Genomic DNA, 22,271 nt, shown 5'->3' with positions numbered 1-22,271 from the left:
TATTGACATATCCAATTTGGGGTAAACGCAAATAGAATTTGTTACAATGTTTAAGTAAACTTTTTGTCATAGCAATTTTTTATGGAATGTTGATTGCCTCTGTTATAGCTTGTATCCAAAATTGGGAAGTAAATTTATTTATTCTATAATACTAGAGAATGACGGAAAAGTTTTGCTATAAAAATTTACATATTAATTTTAAAAGGTAAAATATCATTTTATATATAAAATGAATAACATATAATAATATAATATTCATAAAACTTTGTAACTTCGTAGCACATCTTAATTAGTGATTGAGATTCAAATTTTTGTCAGTGATTATTATTAAATATATGAATAAAGGGTTGGCTGATTATATTAAAAAGTATTTCCAAAATTTAAAGTAAAATTATTTTTTAAATCAATAAAAATTTACATACTAATTTTAGAATATAAAATATAATTTTATATAGTAAATAAAAAATATATATATTAATATAATATTTTTATTAAATTGTAATTTCTTAAATTTAAATAAACGAGAATTAATAAAACATTATTTATATTTATTAAATAAATATAATAAAACAAGCTATACTATTATTATTGAGTCTGGAGGCTTATTCTATAGTTCAGTATAAGAGGATGTGTAATTTTGTCTTATAGTCTATAGAGTTGATACATGCCTCTTTAAAATAAATGTAAATTATACTTTAAATAGAAAAATAGTATAAATTATAATAAAAAATGAATATGTTGTAAAGTAATTAGAATTAAAAGATGTTTAAGCTTTATACTTTTAAAAATTATTTGAAAATATATGTTAACTAATTTATGTGGATATTATTAAAATAAAATATTTTAAAGTTATATATAAAAAATATGAAATTTGAGTTATCAATAAAATATTTTAATATGAATTAATATTGACATATACTTAAAATATAATAATAATAAAAAAATCATTTTAATTTGACAAATATAATGTTAAAATATTTTAATGTCAATTATATATATATATATTATATATCATTTGAAAAAATTTATATATACCATAAAAAGATAAATTTATTTGATTAAAATTTTCATTTCATCTAATTTATACAATTTGAACAATGAAAAACTACACATTGTTTTTTGCAATTTAAATATATTTGTAAATAGAAAAAAAAATTGATTCATATTAAATCAGGCTTACACCTTCCCACCACAATAAGAAATGGTAAAATGAATGCGCAATTGTATATTCTAAAGTATTCTTCGATATAATAAGGACAAATATAGAATTTCGATAGAATAAGGACATAATTAGATGTAGCAAATCCAGTAGACAGAAGTGAAATCGTGCGTGGGAAATAATTGCAAATAAAGAGAAACAGTGCCTTTGTCTCCTACGGTTCCGTTTATGGTGGAAAGCTGGCCCTCCTCAACGTTGGATAACCACACAGCGGAACTTGTCTTGCAATGGTCATTCCGTACGCTTCCCTCATAGCCAGCCGGGAGGGATCGCCTTCAACTCTGCAATCGAAAGTGTGCACCAACTGAGCCAGTCCAAGTTCAATAGTCGGAATAGCCATGGAAGCCCCTGGGCATCCTCTCCTTCCTGCCCCAAACGGTATCATATTGAAGTCCGATTGATCTCTTAAATTGATATGTTCGTATTCCATGAATCTTTCTGGCTTGAATTCTGAAGCATCTGCGCCCCACACATTGAGATCCCTTCCTATAGCCCACAAATTTACCATTGGCGTCGTTTTGTTGGGTATGTAGTATCCTCCTACCGTCACAGCCTCTACAGATTCGTGAGGGATAACTAGCTGCGCGGGTGGGTATAATCGGAGAGTCTCCTTCACCACACAGTGGAGGTATTTCATGTTTGCCAAATCCGACTCCTTTACTTGACCATGTTTGCCAACGACCGATTCGATTTCTTCCGGCAATCTCTTCATCGCATGGGGATGTCTGAACAGCTCACTAATTGCCCATTCAAACGTAGTGGATGTCGTCTCCTGGCCACCCCCAAACATGCCCTACACACATACACATACAAATCCAATTAGTGCAAATGATGATTGACTGGAGTTCAACAATGAGGATGATAACCAATATAATTAATGCAAAATGATGATTGACTGAAGTTCATGAATGAGGATGACAAATAATATAGAAGGGCAGAATCCCAAGATATATAGAAACACAAGGGCCTTCATGGTTTCCCGTGTGATATTTGTGTCCGTCTTAGCCATGCGGAGCACCAAGTCCACGAAGTCTTGAACATGAGGCTCTGCGTCTTGGTCTTTCTGGCCATTGAAATGATTGAGATTAACATGCTCATCTATTATTTTCTCTGCGAATTCATCGAATGTTTTATGGATCTTCTTCATGCGCCGATTGATACCTTGCAAATCGAGCCAATCCGAATACGGAATGAAGTCTCCAATGTTGAACCCTCCCACCGCAGCTGTCATCTCTACCAGCAGATCCTTGGACCCTTTGAAATCGCTACCCAAATCATCGTCACTAAATTTCCTCCCCGCCAGTATCCGCCAAATTATATTGGAGTTGACAGTAGTCACGGCCTTGCTCAAATTCACGCTCATTATTCCGCTGTCGCTCTCCTCCCATATTGATTGGATCATTGCAGACACCTCTTCCTCTCGCACGTGCCTGAAGGACCCGATTCTTTTGGCAGTCCAGAGTTCTAATACGCATATTTTTCTCACTTGCCTCCAGTGATCTCCGTACGCAGACAACCCCACACTTTTAGAATCGTAGAACATTAATCTCCCAGCAGCTGTTGGAGGTCGGCTGGCAAAGATCAAATCATGAGTTTTGAGAAACTGTTTTGTTGTCGCAGAAGAAACTACGACTGCAGGGACGGAGCCCAGGCCGAGAAACAAAATGGGACCATATTTGTGAGCAAGGGCTTTAAGATTACGGTGAGCAGGCAGCTTCAGTTGGTGCAGATTTCCGATGATGGACAATGCACGGGGGCCTGGTGGCAATGTGGCACTAACCCTTCTCTTGCGTAATAACCATATGAAGAAGAAAGAGGAGAACATACAAAGAATGCCTACTGTTATTGTTAATGTTGCAGGCAAAGCTAGAGACGGAGGCAAACTATGAAAAGCCATATCGCGCACACCCTTTTTACGTAATGCACTCGCTCTATGTTTGGAAAGGAAGCTGCTTTCCTCTTCTCTTTATGGCCGTCAATATGTAATTCACAAAACTACCGCAGTTGAAGTAGCAGTTCAGTGGGTCCGTGTGTAATTTAATTTTCCTCTTCCTTTTTAATGTATTTCTTAAGCTGCACATAGAATGTCTCATTCATCCATGTACGATATAAAAATAAAAACAGAATTTAGATGATAAAAGTTTCCAATTTCATATGATTTCTTCCTTCTCATAATATTGCACGAACCCAGCGCAAACGGCCATAAATTAATTTAGTTGTTTGAACAACTTCCATTTGATAAATTTTAAAAATATTTAATATATTTTTAATAGTTGATGGTCTTGATAATTTTTTTAAAATATTTAATATATTTTTAATAGTTGATAATCCCTTTATGATAAAATAGGTTGTATTTTTTAAATTGATGGGGTTGATGACGACGACCACATGACACCATAAAATATTCTTATTCATATTTTAAGGAAATTTTTTACATCGATAAAATATTTAATATTTTTTAAATATATTATTATAATAATATTGTTGTTGTTGATGATATCATGAATGGTAGTTGTCTATAATGCGACTTTTTGGAAGTCTTTCAGGTTGATTTTTCCGGTCAAAATCCGCCAGAAATTTATTGGAATCCCAAGTTTGATAGCTAGTTTCTGCACAATCAAAGCGTCCCAGGGTTTTCCAGGGTGCTGAATCCAAATATGCAGTTAAAAAACTATTTTAACTGCAACAAATCAATATTTAACCTCAATTTCTTCGGCCGGAGTCACACTATAGACAACTCCGAATGAATGATGTTAGACAATAATCATAATGATGATGAGCATGATAAAGATAATGAAGATGTCATATTTTTAATATTTAATATAAAATCAATTGATATTGAAAATAGGATAGGGTAATGATGATGAAAAATACACTGATGATAACATTAATAGAAGGAGGAGGCCAATGATAATGCAGTTTTTGATGTTGATGTTGATGTTGACAACAATGATGATAGATATATATTTATATTACTATAAGCTTGTTAATGATGACGGTGATTATGTTTAGTATTCTTTTGATGATCATGATGATGACGATGACCATGAAAATGATTAGGAAGGGGAGGAAGACAAGAATGATGGAAATACATGTTTATTACTGTAAGCTTGCTAACGATGATGGTGATCATGTTTAATATTTTTTTGATGATTATGATGAAGATGGTGACAACCAAAATGATCTGGACATTGTCATATAAAAGGACAAATTCGACGTTTTGAATACAACCAGATAACAACGTGTAATGTAGAGTTTGGTGATATTTGAATCAATGTGGAGTGTGGTAACATTTGAATCTGTTCATTGCAAGCCCATTATGTTAACATTTTCGTCAAGTAAATAAAAAAACTCCAAATCCTCATAGAAAATGCTTCCATTTAAATGTACACGAGAGCACTACATTTCGGGGATTTTAACACAATATTTAAGACAATTTTCGAGTCAATTTTTTTAACATGAAACAAAAAGAACTTGTGTATTGTCTTAAATATTGTCTTTAAGAGGGTGTCTCAAATTAGTGTCTTAAAATATTGTCTCTATAAAGGCACCATAGAGCACATATTATTATTGCCTCTATAAAGACACACGAAATAGTCTCTTAAGAGACAATTTCATTTGTTTGTGGAAAGACACTTTCATTGTCTTTTTTTCTTTAGAGACATTTACATTTTTGTATCTTCAGGGACAATAGCTGAGATTAATAACATATTGTCCCTATAGAGACTAGATGTCCATAATTCCAACTATTGTCTCTCTAGAGACAATAAAAAAATATAAAAAAAATCGTTTTAAATGTTCTTTTAAGGTGGTTTCAACATTCAATGTTCCCAAATAATGGTCTTAATTATATTAAATATTTGTTATTTATGGAAAAAAAAATCAAATTCCATTTTTTTTAAGCTAACACCAAAGTCATTTTAAACCTACATGAAAAAACAATTTCCAAAACTTAACAATTCTCGAAAGCAACCTTGAAATAATAAGGAAACACAATTATATTTACTGAAAATACATTCATGAAATTGAATTGAAGATGCAAGATCTTGAGTTGGAACTTCATTTCATGACATATTATGAGGAAAAAGAAAAATGTTCAAGATTTCTCCACCCTACAAGAGAGTTTACTCTCTGACATATAAATCCAAAAGCTTGAATCACATTAGATGGTGGAAAATTTAATTTATATCTAGTGATTAGCTCCACAATTTCAATACCCATGTATAATTGGAATTAGTTTCCTTGATAATAAAAAGTTGTATCTTTGGATATGGTATGGATGAATAAAAATTGAACCCACAACTGAAACATATAAGAAACTTAATTTTTTAAGACATGTTCAAAGATACAGTATCATTTCTAAGTTCTTCGCAATGCTTCCTTGACATAAAAGTATTCCAATAATAGCATATCCACGTTATCTCTTTTAAATTTTACCACATAGATAGTTATGTGATGAAATTCCATGTTGGCCATTGGATTTAGAGTTCGAACACGAACAAATGCAAGCCAAAACATGGGTCTAAGTTGGTTGCCACAACCAATTTCTGTATAATTCATAGAATATTAAAAACATGCATAGGGAAGCTTATGACATTAGGATTGGACCATAGAGAGGTGATACCTGGTCGCATGTTATGGTAACAATGTATATCCAACTCAAGTTTCTATAAACATAATTGATTTCCGTCGAACATAACTTCGTCTAAAAAATTAAGAAAGTTATCAATTTTCTAAATAATTTAGAGTTTATAATGAGTGCTTACCCAATCAGTTTAACTTATCCAATGTGCTCAATGATGTTGAAGTGATGGAAACATTTTGGAAACAGGTTCATGACTATTTTGAACTAGAGATTCTCCTTACCAAAGTAATTACCCAAAAGTGGTCCTAAAGTTACTCGACAAGTTCAGAAGCCAAGATTTGATTAAGAAAATCAATGCTGAATAGATCTCAATGCACTACAATTTCTTCCAAGAGAAGACAAAACTTCAAAAGCCAAGCTTTGACAAATAAAAGAATAATCGAAATCAACTAATTCTTTCTATGAATAGTGTTAGAACTTAGAAGATAACAATATCAAACCAAAACAACAAAATGCAATATTTACTAGGCAATCAAAAGTAAATAAGAAGATTTAGTACATTGCAGAGATGCAAGATATTCCCAAGAAAACATATTACACCCAACATCTAATTCCATATATTTTTCTATTCTTTCCTATAAGTTCATCTCTGTAGATACCTCAAATCACACAACACTTTCACAATTTCGTGCACTCGAGAAAAATAAGGTTCTCTTTTCATCACATCTAAATCAACATTCGACCATTATATAATTAATTAGTATGTACAAGCGAGCTCGTTTAGGGTATGAGTTGGAAAGTGTGATTTCTAGTGCCTAGAAGGAACCAAAAACTCTAAGAAAGGTATTTGGACAATAGACAAGGCATATTTTAGCATGATCAACTTGTATTTAGTCTTTTTTTAAAAGCCAGAGAAGATCAAAAGTGATAGGTAATCAAAGAGAGAAGTTTAGAAATTGAGTGCCAAAGACTAAATCTCACATTGTGTGGCACCCCAACTAACTCTAAATTCTTATGATTCTCTATAACAATAACATGAAGATATTTACAACCCCTTAGAGTTACATGTTATCCTTATTTCTGACTATCTTTGGATATGGTATGGATGAATGGAAATTGAACCCACAACTAAAACATATAAGAAAATTAATTTTTTAAGACATGTTCAAAGATATAGTATCGCTTCTAAGTTCTTTGCAATGCTTCCCTGACATAAAAGTATTCCCATAATAGCATATCCACCCTATCCCTTTTAAATTTTATCACATAGATAGTTATGTGATGCAGATCCATATTGGCCATTAGATTTAGAGTTAGAACATGAACAAATGCAGGCCAAAACATGGGTCTAAGTTGGTTGCCACAATCAATTTCTGTATAATTCATAGAATATCACAAAAATGCATTAGAGAGCTTATGACATTAAGATTGGGCCATAGAGAGGTGATACCTGGTTACATGCTGTGATAATAATGTATATCCAAATCAGGAATCTATAAACATAAGTGATTTCCGCTGAACATAGCTTTGTCTAAAAAATTTAAGAAAGTTAACAATTTTCTAAATAATTTAGAGTTGAATGAGTGCTTGCCCAATTAGTTCAACTTATCCAATGAGCTCAATGATGTTGAAGTGATGGAAACATTTTGGAAAGAGGTTCATGACTATTTTGAACTAGAGATGCTCCTTACCACAGTAATTACCCAGAAGTGGTACTCGAAAAGTTTAGAAGCCAAGATTTCTTTGAGAAAAGCAATTCTCAATAGATCTGAATGCACTACAATTTCATCCAAAAGAAGACAAAACTTCAAAAGCCATGCTTTGATGAATAAAATAGTAATCGAACTCCAGTGATTCTTTCTATGAATAGTGTTAGAAATTAAAAGATAACAATATCAAGCCATAAAAAAAAAATTGAAATCTCCTATTAATGAAAATAGTCTAAATAATAAATATTATTGACCTAGATAATACAATATAGATAGAGAATGGCACCGACTTATGCACATTCATGCACTTTAAATGTTATGCTCTCTCACCTATCTACAAAACTCTTTGGAGATGATATTACATAATCATATGTATAGCTGAAGTTGTACGGAGCTACAAAACTACAAGAAAATTTGAAAATGGGAAAGTAGAATAAATAATATGAAATCAACCATATTAAGAATACAAACTTACATCCGAATTCTCTAGAAATAAAACCTCTTTGGCACATAAGACATTGAAATACAACTAAAGTTTTTAACTCATGGCAAATTGGAAAGGTGGAACCTGGGATTCATGGAAGCCATCAGTAATAGGAGCTTCTTTGGACATTTATCATTCAATTAACTAATTCTCTAGCACTTCAATGAATTAAAACAGACCCTATTCCAAACAGAACTGGAGGAGTTAACATTGTAGGGAATTTTTGGGCTATCGAGTTGAGGAAGTTGCAGGAATGGGTTATGCACAAGTTGGCTTGATCTCCATGGTAAAACAAGATAAATTCGTTTCATAAGAGTATCTTGTTAGTTTCAAATATTCACAGACATTTCTAGTTGGAAGGAGGATACAAATATCTATATGCATGCAAAAGAGAATCATCATTTGAACCAAATGAAAAATTCTTGAACAAATAATAAATAAGGACATCCTATCAAGCATAGGATATATTTTCAATCATGTATGTTGTTTCAATTTTCTACCAACCATGGTATCACTATGTCTTGTGCATTGTCTACTTGTATAACAAAATTGACAACAAGATTTTCAGTTTCTCTCTAAACTTTATTTACTAGGAAATCAAAAGAAAATTATAAGATTTATATATCTCCATAAGTTTATTCATCTCATCCTTAGAGTATACAACACTACTTATATGTTCAGTATGATGCAAAGATCCAAGACATTCCCAGGAAAATATATTGCACTCAACATCTAACTCCATATCTTTTCCCATTCTTTACCATAAACTCATCTTTGAAGATACCTCAAATGAAACAACACTTTTGCAATTCACTACACTCGAGAAAAATGAGGTTCTCTTTTCATCAGGTCTAAATCAACATTTAAAAATATATAAATTAATTAGTATGTACACGCAAGCTCATTTAGAATATGACTTGGTAAAGATTATTACTAGTGCCTAGAAGGAACTAGAAACTCTAAGACAGGTATTTAGACAATACAGTGACATATTTTGGAATGATCAACCATTGTTTAGTTTTAAAAAAAAGGCTTAGGACCTTAAGGATATGACAGAAATCTAGACTATCTTAATTGAGATATTGGGGATTACTACAACCAAGTTCCTAGAATTATAATATCAGATCTCAATAGAGTGAAACAACGATACATAAAATGTGAGAAAATGTTGAAAGTTTCAATATATAAGTAATATGGAAGATCCTCAAGTGCAAGGGTGCATTATTAAATACATTACTAAAAGGTTTAGCATAGAACTAGAAAGCAAGTCTATTAAAGTAATTACAATGATTCATAAATTGACCACTAATGAGATCTTGCAAAAAGGAGTAGAGTTCCTTTAAACCTATTATTTATATAGTGAACATCGAGAATCACCACACTATGTATATCAAAGTCTTGATTTAAATTTTATACAGAATAAAATTGATAGAAAAAAACTATGTATAAAATATTTGCACAAGAAGTTACAAGCAAGTGTACCTAGGATACCTGTGAATTGAACATAACATATCTCGTTTTAAAGAAACAAAGGATGAGAATTTCGATACCCACTCAACATGGAATCAACCACAAAGTGTCTAACCTATAAAAGTGATGAATGATGTGATGAAGTGAGCCTTGAACAATATCCCAGGAAGGGAAATTGTTATAGACGTATTTGAATCTACACAATGAATATCTATGAGCTAGCGGAGAATATGAAAGTTGGTTAGAAGTGTAATTCTTAATCAAGATTGAGGGACTCAGAATGAGATAAGAGAGGAAAATTTTATAATAACCATTCATTGGCAAATAATGCATGACCATTCATTGGCAAATTGCATCATGGAAGAAAATAATTCTTCTATGGTTACCGATACATCTGGGCGGGTAACATGCCCTAGTATGCCATGATCTTTAGGGTCCAAATGAAGTAGCCCTCCTACTAACATAATGATTGATTGGTTGCATCTTGGCCTTGCCTCTCCTTTGTGAGTCCAAAAAATAAGAATAAGTACATCCTTACCAGTTATATTTCATAACATCAATTTTTCATGCTATATCGACATACCTACCAAAAATGTCATATATACCAAACTAATGACATCTTGGAATTATTTCTAAAACTGTCATTTAAACCCCCTTCCATGGCATCTGACCAAATGTACCCACTTGATTTTCTTCTTTGTAACATGTCTTATAAAAATTATTCTTTTGGAAAATCAATAAATAAATTCTCTTTTATCACAAGCATGAAGAACATGCTAAATGTAATTTTTCTCTTTCATCACAAATATACTTTATATTTTATCTTTACAAGTACAAATTCTACATTATGCAAACATATTTCTGCTATAAAATTCAACAAAGAGTGTGGCAATTAGTATGAAAATTTCCTTCAGAACATATATGCTTGGAAATTTAAGTACAAGTCAAAATAACTTAAATATTCCAAAGATTTAGTATCAATATGTGATTGATAGCCCCATAGTCACCTATGTCTCCTTGGGTGGGAAAGAGGTTCTTTCCAATAACCATTACAGGTTGCAAAAAGTAATATTCCAAATAAATCTCAAAGTTGTCAATAGAGGCCTTATAGCTTCAGTTAGAAGAATAAAGCTCCAAGATGTAGATATGAAAAAGCTAACACAATTTTTTAGATGGGAAAACTAGTATAAACTTCCTACTTGAAACAATCCAACAAGATTTGTGCCAACCAAATATTCCAAAGATTTAGTATCAATATGTGATTGATAGCCCCATAGTAGCCTATGTCTCCTTGGGTGGGAAAGAGGTTCTTTCCAATAACCATTACAGGTTGCAAAAAGTAATATTCCAAATAAATCTCAAAGTTGTCCATAGAGGCCTTATACCTTCAGTTACAAGAATAAAGCTCCAAGATGTAAACATGAAAAAACTAACAAAGTTTTTTAGATGGGAAAACTAGTATAAACTTCCTACTTGAAACAATCCAACAAGATTTTTGCCACTCAATTGGAAAATTTGAAAGAACTTGTATTAATAGTAGACAACCCATATACCAACATGATTTTTTTAGGATGTCTTTTTAGTAGGTTGAGTCATATAATTTCAAGTTTTTTGGTAATTTTTATGCGCAACACTTCATATCTAGTATTTTTAAGATGATATATTTTCTATGCCTTGCAAAATTGAAGGAAGAGAACATTTATATGAAAGTAAGGGAATTCTTTCACAATGCCACTTGTGAGAAATGGGTTGAGCTCAACATTGTTGAAGATATGGTTATTACTATGACAATTACCTCAATAGGTATATATAACATTAAGGTAGAACTTAGTGATGGAGCAAGAAATTGACACCTGTTGAAAAGGGCATAGGATCCTAACACACAAGTATAAATTGTGATAGAAGATAAAAATTGACACTGAGATGATATTGATTTAGCTAGTTGTAAGAAAAATAGGAAATTAGTCTTAGTGTTAAGAATTTCATGGATATTGTGCACCATGTAATGTTTTTGAAAGAGGATATAAAAGAGTTAGTGGAAGAATTTTCCAATAATGCATTCGGGGATCACCTAGGGGAGGGACAATTTAAATAGGAAAAGACATAATAATTTCACGCATGATGACTTATGGTGGGTAAGGTTGCACAAAAAAAAATAAAAATAATGTAAAATGTATAGGTAAGATAGAACAGACCATTACAAATTCAGGAAGTTTCCATAAAAAATCTGTTAAAAAATGAGAACCTTCCAAGTGTCCATTGTGAATCAAGTACCCACAAGAAATTGACCAAGCATCGACAAAAAATTAACAGGAACCACCAAGTGCCTATGAAATACTAACTGGAAGCTAAAATTAGAGGTCAATACACAACAAGAAATTTCGACAAAGGATATGTAAAGGTAGACACTACCACATTCTTGACTAATTTATTGCAAGAAGTATATGAGGCCCCTCTAAGTGTCAATCATAGTTCTTTACTAATCAATTGCAGGAAGTATATGAGGCCCCTTTAAGTGTCAATAATAGTTTTTGAGCAATCTATTTCAAGAAGTATATTAGGCCCCTCTAAGTTTTAATAATATTAGATAACACAATTCTTGACATCATGTTATGGTAAGAGGACACTAAAGATTTGGTGGATGATTTCTTGTTACTAGAAGAAGACACTTGACTCTTGGACGAAGACTTTTTTGTTACACTAGCTGAGTAGGAAAAGGAGAAATGGCATAAATAGCTAGAGACATAAGAACTTTTCCTCATGCGTTATAGGTGGGAAATATGTATCAAAGAGATATGGTGTGAAAAGTATAGGTAGGACTCGAGACAATACTAAAAACTCAAGGGTTTCCATTAGTAGATTTTTGAGGACTCACAAGTGATCAAGTGTCAGCCAAGTGCCCACTTAGTCTAACAACATGGCAAGGTATCCACCAACGCTAATGGTAATGCCAAAGTGCACATAAAATGTTGAGTTAAAGCCACTAGGTTGATAAATAATATTCAATATCGGATGCATTTTAGCAATAGTGAAATTACTTTTTCATCTTTAGGAAATGGATGTAGAAAATTAGTTGTAGAGAATATGAATAATTATATCATGATGTGGTAACAAGAACATTATTGGGATCATGAGGAATGGAATTTGGATGGTTGAATTTAATTTGATATTGTGAGGTTAGGAATTTGATGGTTCATAGCCTATATTCATGACTTTCAAATTGGAAATTTGTAAATAACAACTTTTGATAAGGTTTGGTGGGATAAACCTTTCTTGGATTGAATATGCCTCATATTAGAGATGTTTGACATCTACAGGTAAAATAATTCAAAAAATTGGGAATAAAATAGGATAACAATAGGTAGGTGGAAACATCACTGGCACACATTATGAGCAAGTCCATAAGGTTTTTATAAAGATGATGGAAAACATAATAAACTACTAGTAATGCAATGTTGGTATTTTAGATATTCTGCTTGGAGGTTGAGATACATTAGAAGGTAGATAATGTTCAAACAATTACTTGGTGGAAGATTATGAAGAGATGTGAATCACTTTCTACTCAACACTCCCAAGTTCTATATAAAATAAGTACCATAAATATCAAATATCACCCCAATGCAAGCCTTAGCAGAAGGTGGAAAACATATGGTAATAACAAAGTTGAAGACTAAGAAAATAAATATAGGAAAGAGTGTAGATCCAGAGTCTATAATATACATTTATTCCAACTAATGTCCATAGAAAAAGAATGTTGAGGCTAAGCAACAGAAAGAAGCTAGAGGGAGCCCAAGAATTATAAAAATGAGAGGATGAGATATCACCACAACTTGAGACTCCATTTCTCATGGCCTCTTCTTTACCATCCAAAATTATGTCAAGTGTTAGGTTGTACATGAATCTTGTCACAACACTCTATGCTTCTACCTAAATTGCATTTTAGATAGTTTTCATTGCTAGAACATATTTGAATTGAGTTGGCATGCATTTTGTTTTTAGAAAAAATAAGATTGGAAAGACTGCAATGTCACATAGAAGCTTCTTTAGATGGAACTAGAACAGATCATTAGGTTTTATTTTATGAATTGGTTTTATTTTGAGATTGAACTTTCCATATTAAATTCAAACTAATATGTCAAACATTCAGCCTATTTGATCTACCATTATGTACATAAGTCTATTCAATTCCTTTTAGAATGTTTTTCTAGACTCTAAACATCCTTTTTCTTCACTTCTTTTAGCTATGTGTGAGATTTTATATTAAAATATTGAAAATAACATTTAGCACAATAAGAAGTAACATTAAGTGAGCTAGGATTTAGCCTCAATATAAAACAATAACAATTATTTCTATGCAAAAAAGGATATTTTACAATAAACTAAAAGAGAACAACAAATTACAATTATGAGAAATGACCTTTCTTAATTAGGTTTCCATCTCGCCACAAAAGTAAGGTTGGCTTATGTAAAAACTAAAATAAGCCAATAACCTATTTAGATTATTTTGACTTGTTTATACCCCTAGTGATCATCCTCTTTTCTAATCCTTACACAGATTCTTCCTCTCAATTATTGTCCGCTTCATTTTGAGGGATATGAAAAAATTGGGATGAATTTAAAACTGTAACTTTGAATGGAAATAACTTCTCCATACAACATGAGAAGTATGGTAGATGGTCCATGGATTTGGGTTACCACAAAAGGATGCAGTTAATGTTAGAGACAAAGTTTGAGTTGGGTTCACCTACTACAAGATGCAACCCTTTGCATCTTATTGAGGTGGTTTTCATATGTGCAATTTTGTTTTTAAAATAAGATAGTTTAACTCTTATTCCAAAGCACTATAATAGACTTAGTAGGCTTTGTGTTGATATATATTTTAATATTTTACTCATTTCTCTCTCTTTATTATATCAAGTTAGTCATGTTTGTAGTGCGCCTTCTTTAGCTATATTTCTTGAAACACTTGAAAAAAGACACAGTAGCCTACATGTCATCAATGTATAGAAAGTCACATATTTCTTCAAAATTAAACTAGAGGCCCAGTTCGCTTCTAAGAAATAGTTGGGAGAAAGAAGTTTCACACCATGGATGAAGTTTCTATTCACACAAGCATTATGAGGCACCTAAGGTTTCATGGGCAGTAATTGGAGTTGGTGTCAAACTTATGGAAATCCATAGTAACAGTTGGAAAGTGGTAATATATGTTGTTGGGAAGCTCAGGCCTATAACCATTATGAACCCAATGTTACACCATGCTCTCCTTAAGATGTTTAACTCTTAACAAATGATTTTCGGTAAAGAGATCAACACTCAAACCTAGGATTAATCCGTACTGGTAAAGACATGTTTCCACAATAATTGAGATCAGATGGAAGTCCTCGCTACCTCAACAACCCAAGTAAAAATGCTGGTGACCTTAATAGCCCATGGATGTGGCATATTTTTAGTAGCCCATTACCAAACAGACAAGATAACATTTGACTACAAGAAATTGAAGTCTTATTGCTACAATAAATTTATGGCTTCTTGCTACAACTAATTGAGCATTTTACAAAGTTTCTTTTATTGAACATTCATGCTTTCACATGCATGTCTCACAAAACCCTTGTAATTGATCTGAAATGGGGACCTAAAGGCTTCTTGTCAGCTTACAAGAACCTCTCCCACTCCAAATCTTAAACAATTTCCAAGATCTTGCTTATGATTGATAATTTGCGGAATTAAAAGAACTTGAAATAGGTGTACGCTTTTAGTTTGCTTTTAACTAACCAATTGCCTTAAGTATATTTTCTTAAATTGATAGTTAAACATATAATAGTAAATGCAATTCAGCAATAAGCAATCACAAAAGACAACAATATAATATTGAGTTCACCCTGATAACTTGGGCTACATCTCTTCGAGCTATAATCAACTCGATTATGCTCTTTGGGATTATGGCTAAATTCTTTTACAAGTTTTGCACTCAACTCAATGGGTTTACAACTGAACCTATGGGCTTAGAATGCCATCTTACCCCTAGCTACCCTTGTTCTACAGACAGAACTAGGCTTCTATGGACTTGACTCCTTCAGTCAGTGCTCTAAGCTTCTTGAGCTTCTAGCTTCTTTTACTCCCTCAGAATTATGTTTTGTCTCTGAAAATCCTTATGTTGTCTTCTGCACAACAAACCAGCAACATCTTGATCCTTTGATCTCTTGCTGTCTGATACTTCACTGAAGCTTTTAGGTGCTGCCTTCAACCTCTCGTGTCTTCTCTCTATTAAGTGCTCTGGCTCTGCCTTCTGTGCTTCTTCTTCTGAGTCACCCCAACTCCCCAAACTGCTTCCTCTGAGCTTATACTCAACATTCAAGCATTTCTGAGCTTCTTGGGCTTCTCCGTGCTTCCTCTGAGCATAGCTCTGCCTCTCACTCTCGCTCTCCAAATGGATGTTAACTGTCTTTCTCTTGGCCTCTGCGCAAACTCCTCTAAGTTGGCACTCAACACTCAAGCACCTGTAATCTCTCTGAACACTCAAGCGCCCGTAAGCTCTCTGAGCTTCTCCGAGATGCCTCTTCGCATTACTCTGCCTGTGCCTTCCCTCTTTGTGCCTTTCATGTTTCGCTTGACCTCCAAGTGAATTTTTTTGTCAATTCTGTTCTCTGTGTATTTGTAACCATTTGGTTATAGTCCTCTAATGCCTGGAAACCCGACTGTCTCACAAAAGAATCAGTTTTCAATTGGAATGAACCAGCGGGCAAAGGAAACCCGATTGTTTGGCCTTCCTGTGCAGAAATCCTGAAAATAGCTAAATAACAGAATACACAGGAAAAATGCATAATGAACCATTTAACGAGAACTCAAAATATATACAATCACACCTATAAACCCATCGGGTCTGTCCTGTCATCACAAATTGCAATCGCATAGGCGGGAGGTCAAAAACATCAATACACGAGATATACATATAAAATCCACAAATCTGGATTTCAAATATTATTCAATCACATTCATAAGCCTCATCGGGTCGCTCCTTGATCGCTAATTGCAATCGTGTCTCGCATATGTCAATGGCCCTTTATATTGGGCATCCACCAATCGCCAATCACCGATCGCTAATATCAGTGAATCGGATATCGCTATTGCAATGACTTGGGGGTCTATACAACTTTCCAATGGACTGTGCCAACCCGATATATATCGTTGATCCTCTGTGTCACAAGTCGCATGTTGCATGGCCAGGGTTCCGATATCGCATGGAAGCCTACCGCTGATGTGATATGTCAGAGGTTGCAATCGGGGTTCAAAAAGGCCCATTGTTTTGCCCTTTAACATTTCCGATGTGATTCTTTAAGCAACCCTTATTTCTCTTAAGTCCCATTTAATAAGAAAATGCCTCCTTTTCAAAGGACAATGGGCAATTTCTTTTTTCAATAACTCCTTTATCCAGAGTCTGTTTTGGTCCATTCAAATTGCATTATATTCAAATTGAATAGATCTATGCAATGGGACTATTTTCAGAAGCATCCTTTGAATTTCATTTTGGAGTAAAAATTCATCTTTGATCATTTTCTGATCATGCCTCCCCATTGGAAATATTTTCAACCACAAAAGACTAATATACTGATCTGAATAGTAGATGAGAGTAACATCACCCTCTTCTTTTAGCCTCCATAAACTTGCCTTGCATAGTGCCTTTGAACCAAAACTCGAAGATAGTCAACACCTTCCTTCCTGGATGTGATTGTCCTTCGGTTAAGAACTATCTTCCTCCATGATTTTATGCAGAAATCCTTGTTGAGAAGGTTACAGTAGGTAGTTTAAAGCTTTCTTCCTTGATCATTGGTCCAAGGTGGCTCAAACAAATGTGAAGTTACATCTTCTTCACAAAAATTTACATTTGTACCTGTTTGACATACTATCAACAACAACAAAATTACAGAAAACAACTGGATTGCCTAAACTCTTGCTTCAAGAAGAGAAACAGATTTTCACATCTTGTGAATTACCTCCATGTCTTACATCTACATACAAATGATTGATTAGATAACAAGCCAACAAAACATGTCTTTAAACAATTCAACCTTCAAGTCAAGCATGTAGAAAAAGAACTGTAGGATTCTTTTTCAAAGATGAAACACTTCATCATTATCGCCATCTTGGAGACCAAATCAAATTTTCCCAAGTTAATATTACATTACATGCATGTTTTGTTAGAAAATTATATATTACGGAGAAATGGAACACATAAAATATTGCAGAAATGTAAACAAAGAAAAGGCATAAAACAAGAAAGACACAGATATACGTGGTTCACCCAGTTTGGGCTGTGTCCACGGAGAAACAACTAGTCCTTCCTTCTATATTATCCAGTAAATTGAAGAGATACAACCTACAACAAATCCGCTGTAACACCCTCTTTGCTCTCAATCTCCTTTCTCTTCCTCACTCAGAATACAGATATATATAGATGTAATACAATTCCCTCATATATAGTGAGGGGTTGCCTTATAGGGCAAAAAACCCTAAATTAAACCTAACTTCTACCATCACATCATCCGCCTAATGAACGGCCCAGATTGACTAGAAATTACTAGATTTTTACAAGGTAATTTTACATCTATTTTTAGCTTCCGGGGTGCTGCCCCCGAACCCCCGCCAAGGGATCGCTGGCGTCCAAACCCCCTAGTCGAGGGGGATTTATCCCCATAGACCCCCGCGGGGGGAACAAGTCCCCCCCTGCACCCCCCTACATGGAGGGGTGTACAGTCTTCCTGGGGTATAAGTCCGGCTGAAACCTTTGAATATAGAAGATAATCAAGCTCCACACCCAACATGTTTGAAAACCAAGCAATCAACCCTTCAAGTTAATGACACATACATGTTCATATACAAGGAAATCATCAACATCCATGTGTTCATGCATATCATGCTTATGCATGCCTTTCATCTTTCAACATTTGTTTAAGTACATTGTATTTTTGAAGCTGAAATGAATATAATGTTGCAACAATAAAGTGGGTCTCCTACTCAACTTTTGCATTCACCTTCTTGGTAAAACCCTGCAACTTGCATTCCCATTAACAAAGAAATGCATTCTATTGATTTGATGCATTTTCAAAACACATACAACCTTAATTGGATAAGAACTCTAACCATTTCTTAATAATCCATTTCAAAGGTCCTTCCTTTGTCTGCACATCAATATCAACATGTGAATCATCTTGAAACACATCATTCATGGAATCTTTCTTTCCATTCCTACCATTCTCTCTTTCCACCCTGTTCAATTTTTGTGGAAGCATTGTTTGATTTAGAGTCCAAAATTTTGCAGCAATATGTCCTTGATTATGGAAGTAAGTGCAACACATGTGCATCTTCTTGACAGCATGATTTGCCTTGTCAAGTGGACCTTTGGCCTTTTTCTTCCTTTACTTCAAAAGTTTCCTATATGTAGCCATTCTCTTCCAACATCTAGAAACATTATGGTTATCCAAACCACAAAAGGAACATGCAATTCTTTTCCCATACTTATATGGAAATTTACCATGTTGAACATAATCAAAAGGAATATGGTTAAAACCAGAATTATACCTTTCTCTTTCACCTTTATTGCCTTCATGAGGGGGTGAATCGAATGAAGAAGTGGCTCCCTTTGGAACACCATCAATCTCTTCAATGATGTTAGAGTTTCCACAACTCTCTGGTTCAAGTGTATACTGATATACACCTTCTTTCTGCAAAGTATGCTTCACACTATTGCATTCCCCTAGAATAAAATCTTCACACTTTTGAGGTTGAAGACCTGAAATGAAACCGCTTCTTGGAACTATTTCAATTGTCTTCTTGGAAGCTTTGGAACTTTCTCCATAAGCTTGTCCATAGACAAGACCCAAATACTTAGGCCTTTCCTCAACTATTATTGGCTCAACAATACCCTGTGCATGTTTGGACAAGCCTTTTCCTTCATAGCCCATCTTGGACATTAACTTGGGCCCTATGCCTCTGCTATGTTTTTCAAAAGAACCAGCATAAACATTTTTAGAGGAATTTGAGGAAAAGCTAGAATTGTTTACCACTTCTTCAAGCTGATACTTGACTAAGGCTTCTTTGGCGACAAGGAGCTGTATCTCCAACTCATGCATCCTATCCAGGTTCATATTTGCAATATGAAGTTGTCTCTCCATGTCTTGCAATTTGTCAGAAAGAAACTAGTTCTCTTCCTTCATGGAATTCAACTGCTCTCAAAGTATGATGCTCTTCCTTCCATCCTCATACATTTCTCTCACCATATCCATCATGATGAACAAGTCTTGATTCAAGCCTTCATCAAAGAATCTTATGATGAACGAATAATTTGAGGACTCACTTGTAGAAGTTTTCATTATCAAAATAAACAAAATAAATTCAAACAATACTAACAAGGAGCTTATTCAAGCAACCTTTTGCAACAAAACTCGTGTTCTCCAAGGATTGTTTTGAGGTACTTTGGGATAAGAAGAATGCCTTCAGCCCTTACTCCTTCTTGTCGTCTCCTAGACTTAGCTATCAATAGCTTTCACCTCTGCAAACTCACACAACAGTCAGTTTACAAACAATCAAAAAGCTAAATTCTTTCTACTGTTTCAGCACCTTTCAAGTCAAACAAGCATATAGATTGCTCTATCAATCAAGCATCCCAATCTGATATCACCTGCATCATGATACAATCTGCTTCACAATACAACCTACTTCATGATACCACCTACTTCATGATACAACCTACTCTAGTATAACTTGCTCTAATATAACCATCTCTGATACCTCCTGATCTGAAATGGGGACCTAAAGTCTTCTTGTTAGCTTACAAGAACCTCTCCCACTACAAAGCTTAAACAATTTCGAAGATCTTGCTTATGATTGATAATTTGTGGAATTAAAAGAACTTGAAATACGTGTATGCTTTTAGTTTGCCTTTAACTATCCAAATGCCTTAAGTTTATTTGCTTAAGATAATATTTAAACATATAACATTAAATGCAATGCAGCAATAAGCAATCACAAAAGACAACAATATAATATGGAGTTCACCCTGATAACTTGGGCTACGTCTTCTTGAGCTCTAATCAACTCGATTAGGCTCTTTGGGATTATGGATAAATTCTTTTACAAGTTTTACACTCAAATCCATGGGTTTACAAATGAAGCTATGGGCTTAGAATTCCATCTTACCCCTGGTTGTCCTTGTTCTATAGACAGGTCTAGGCTTCTCTCGACTTGACTCCTTTAGTTAGTGCTCTAAGCTTCTTGAGCTTCTGGCTTCTCTGACTCCCTCAGAATTCTATGTTGTCTCTGGAAATCCTTCTGCTGTCTCCTACACAACAGACCAACAACAACTTGATCCTTTGATCTCTTGTTGTCTAATACTTCACTGAATCTTTTAGGCCCTACCTCCAACCTCTGGGTGCTTCGCTCCGCTAAGTGCTCTGGATCTGCCTTCTGCGCTTCTGCTTCTGATTCACCGCGACTCCACAAACTGCTTCCTCTCAGCTTATACTCAGCATTCAAACATTTCTAAGCCTATTGGGCTTCTCCACGCTTCCTCTGAGCGTAGCTCTGCCTCTCCCTCTTGGCCTCCAAATGCCTGCTAACTATATTTCTCTCGGCCTCTGCGCGAACTCCTATGAGCTGGCACTTAGCACTCAAGCACCTCTAAGCTCTTTGAGCTTCTCCAAGTTGGCTTTGCACATTACTCTGCCTAAGCCTTCCCTCTCTGTGCCTTTCGTGTTTCACTCTACCTCCAAGCGAATTTTTTTGTCAATTCTACTCTCTATGTATTTGTAACCATTTGGTTATAGTCCTCTAACACCTGGAAACCTGACTATTTCACAAAAGAATCAATTTTCAATTGGAATGAACCGGCGAGCACAGGAAACCCGGTCGTTTGGCCTTCCTATGCAGAAATCCCAAAAATAGCCAAATAATGGAATACACAAGCAAAACGCATCATTATCCGTCTAACCAGAACTCAAAATATATACAATTGCACCTATAAACCCGTCAGGTCCGTCCTGTCATCGTAAATCGCAATCGCACAGGCGGGAGGTCAAAAACATCAATACACAGTAAATACATAAAAAATCCACAAATCTAGATTTCAAATATTATTCAATCATGTTCATAAACCTCATCGGGTCTGTGACTTGATCGTTAATCGCAATCATGTCTCGCATATGTCAATGAACCTTTATATTGGGGATCTACCAATCGCTGATCACTGATATCGGTGCATTGCATATCGCTATCGCAATAGCCCGAGGGTTTATACAGCTTTCCAATGGACTGTGCCAACCCAATATATATCGTCGATCCTCTACGTCGCAAGTTGCATGTCGCATACCCAGGGTTCCGATATCGCATGGAAGCCTACCGCCGATGCGATATGTCGAATGTCGCAATTGGGGTTCCTTAAGGCCGTTGTTCCACCCTTTAACATTTCCAATGTGATTATTTAAGGAGCCCTTATTTCTCTTAAGTCCCATTTAATAAGAAAACGCCTCCTTTTCAAAAGACATTGGGCAATTTCTTTTTACTATAACTCCTTCATCCGGAGTCTGTTTTGGTCCATTCAAATTGCATTATATGTAGATTGAAGAAATCTATGTAGTGGGACTATTTTCAGAATATCTGTGTTTTCGCAATCACATGGAGTGTGTTGTGTTAGAATTTGTAATTATGTTAAAGTCGTGAAAAATAATTGTCATACATCTTTGCAGAGATGTGAGATCCTTTATAAATATACGTTAATTGTCGTGGTGTTTGGCCTTTTAATTTCAAGTGTCG

The 22,271-nt window shown here is 34.4% G+C and overlaps 1 pseudogene; it reads right to left on the bottom strand.

The window, feature by feature from the left end:
• Positions 1-1,385: 1,385 nt before the first annotated feature.
• Positions 1,386-3,116, bottom strand: LOC149252131 (cytochrome P450 750A1 pseudogene; annotated as a pseudogene).
• Between the last annotated feature and the right edge of the window lie 19,155 nt (positions 3,117-22,271).

Source organism: Pinus tabuliformis, chromosome 7, assembly GCF_031772625.1.
Source record: "Pinus tabuliformis cultivar Carrire ecotype Pingquan chromosome 7, CPIR1, whole genome shotgun sequence".
Taxonomy (NCBI): Eukaryota; Viridiplantae; Streptophyta; class Pinopsida; order Pinales; family Pinaceae; genus Pinus; species Pinus tabuliformis.
This window is presented reverse-complemented; position numbering and strand designations above follow the sequence as displayed.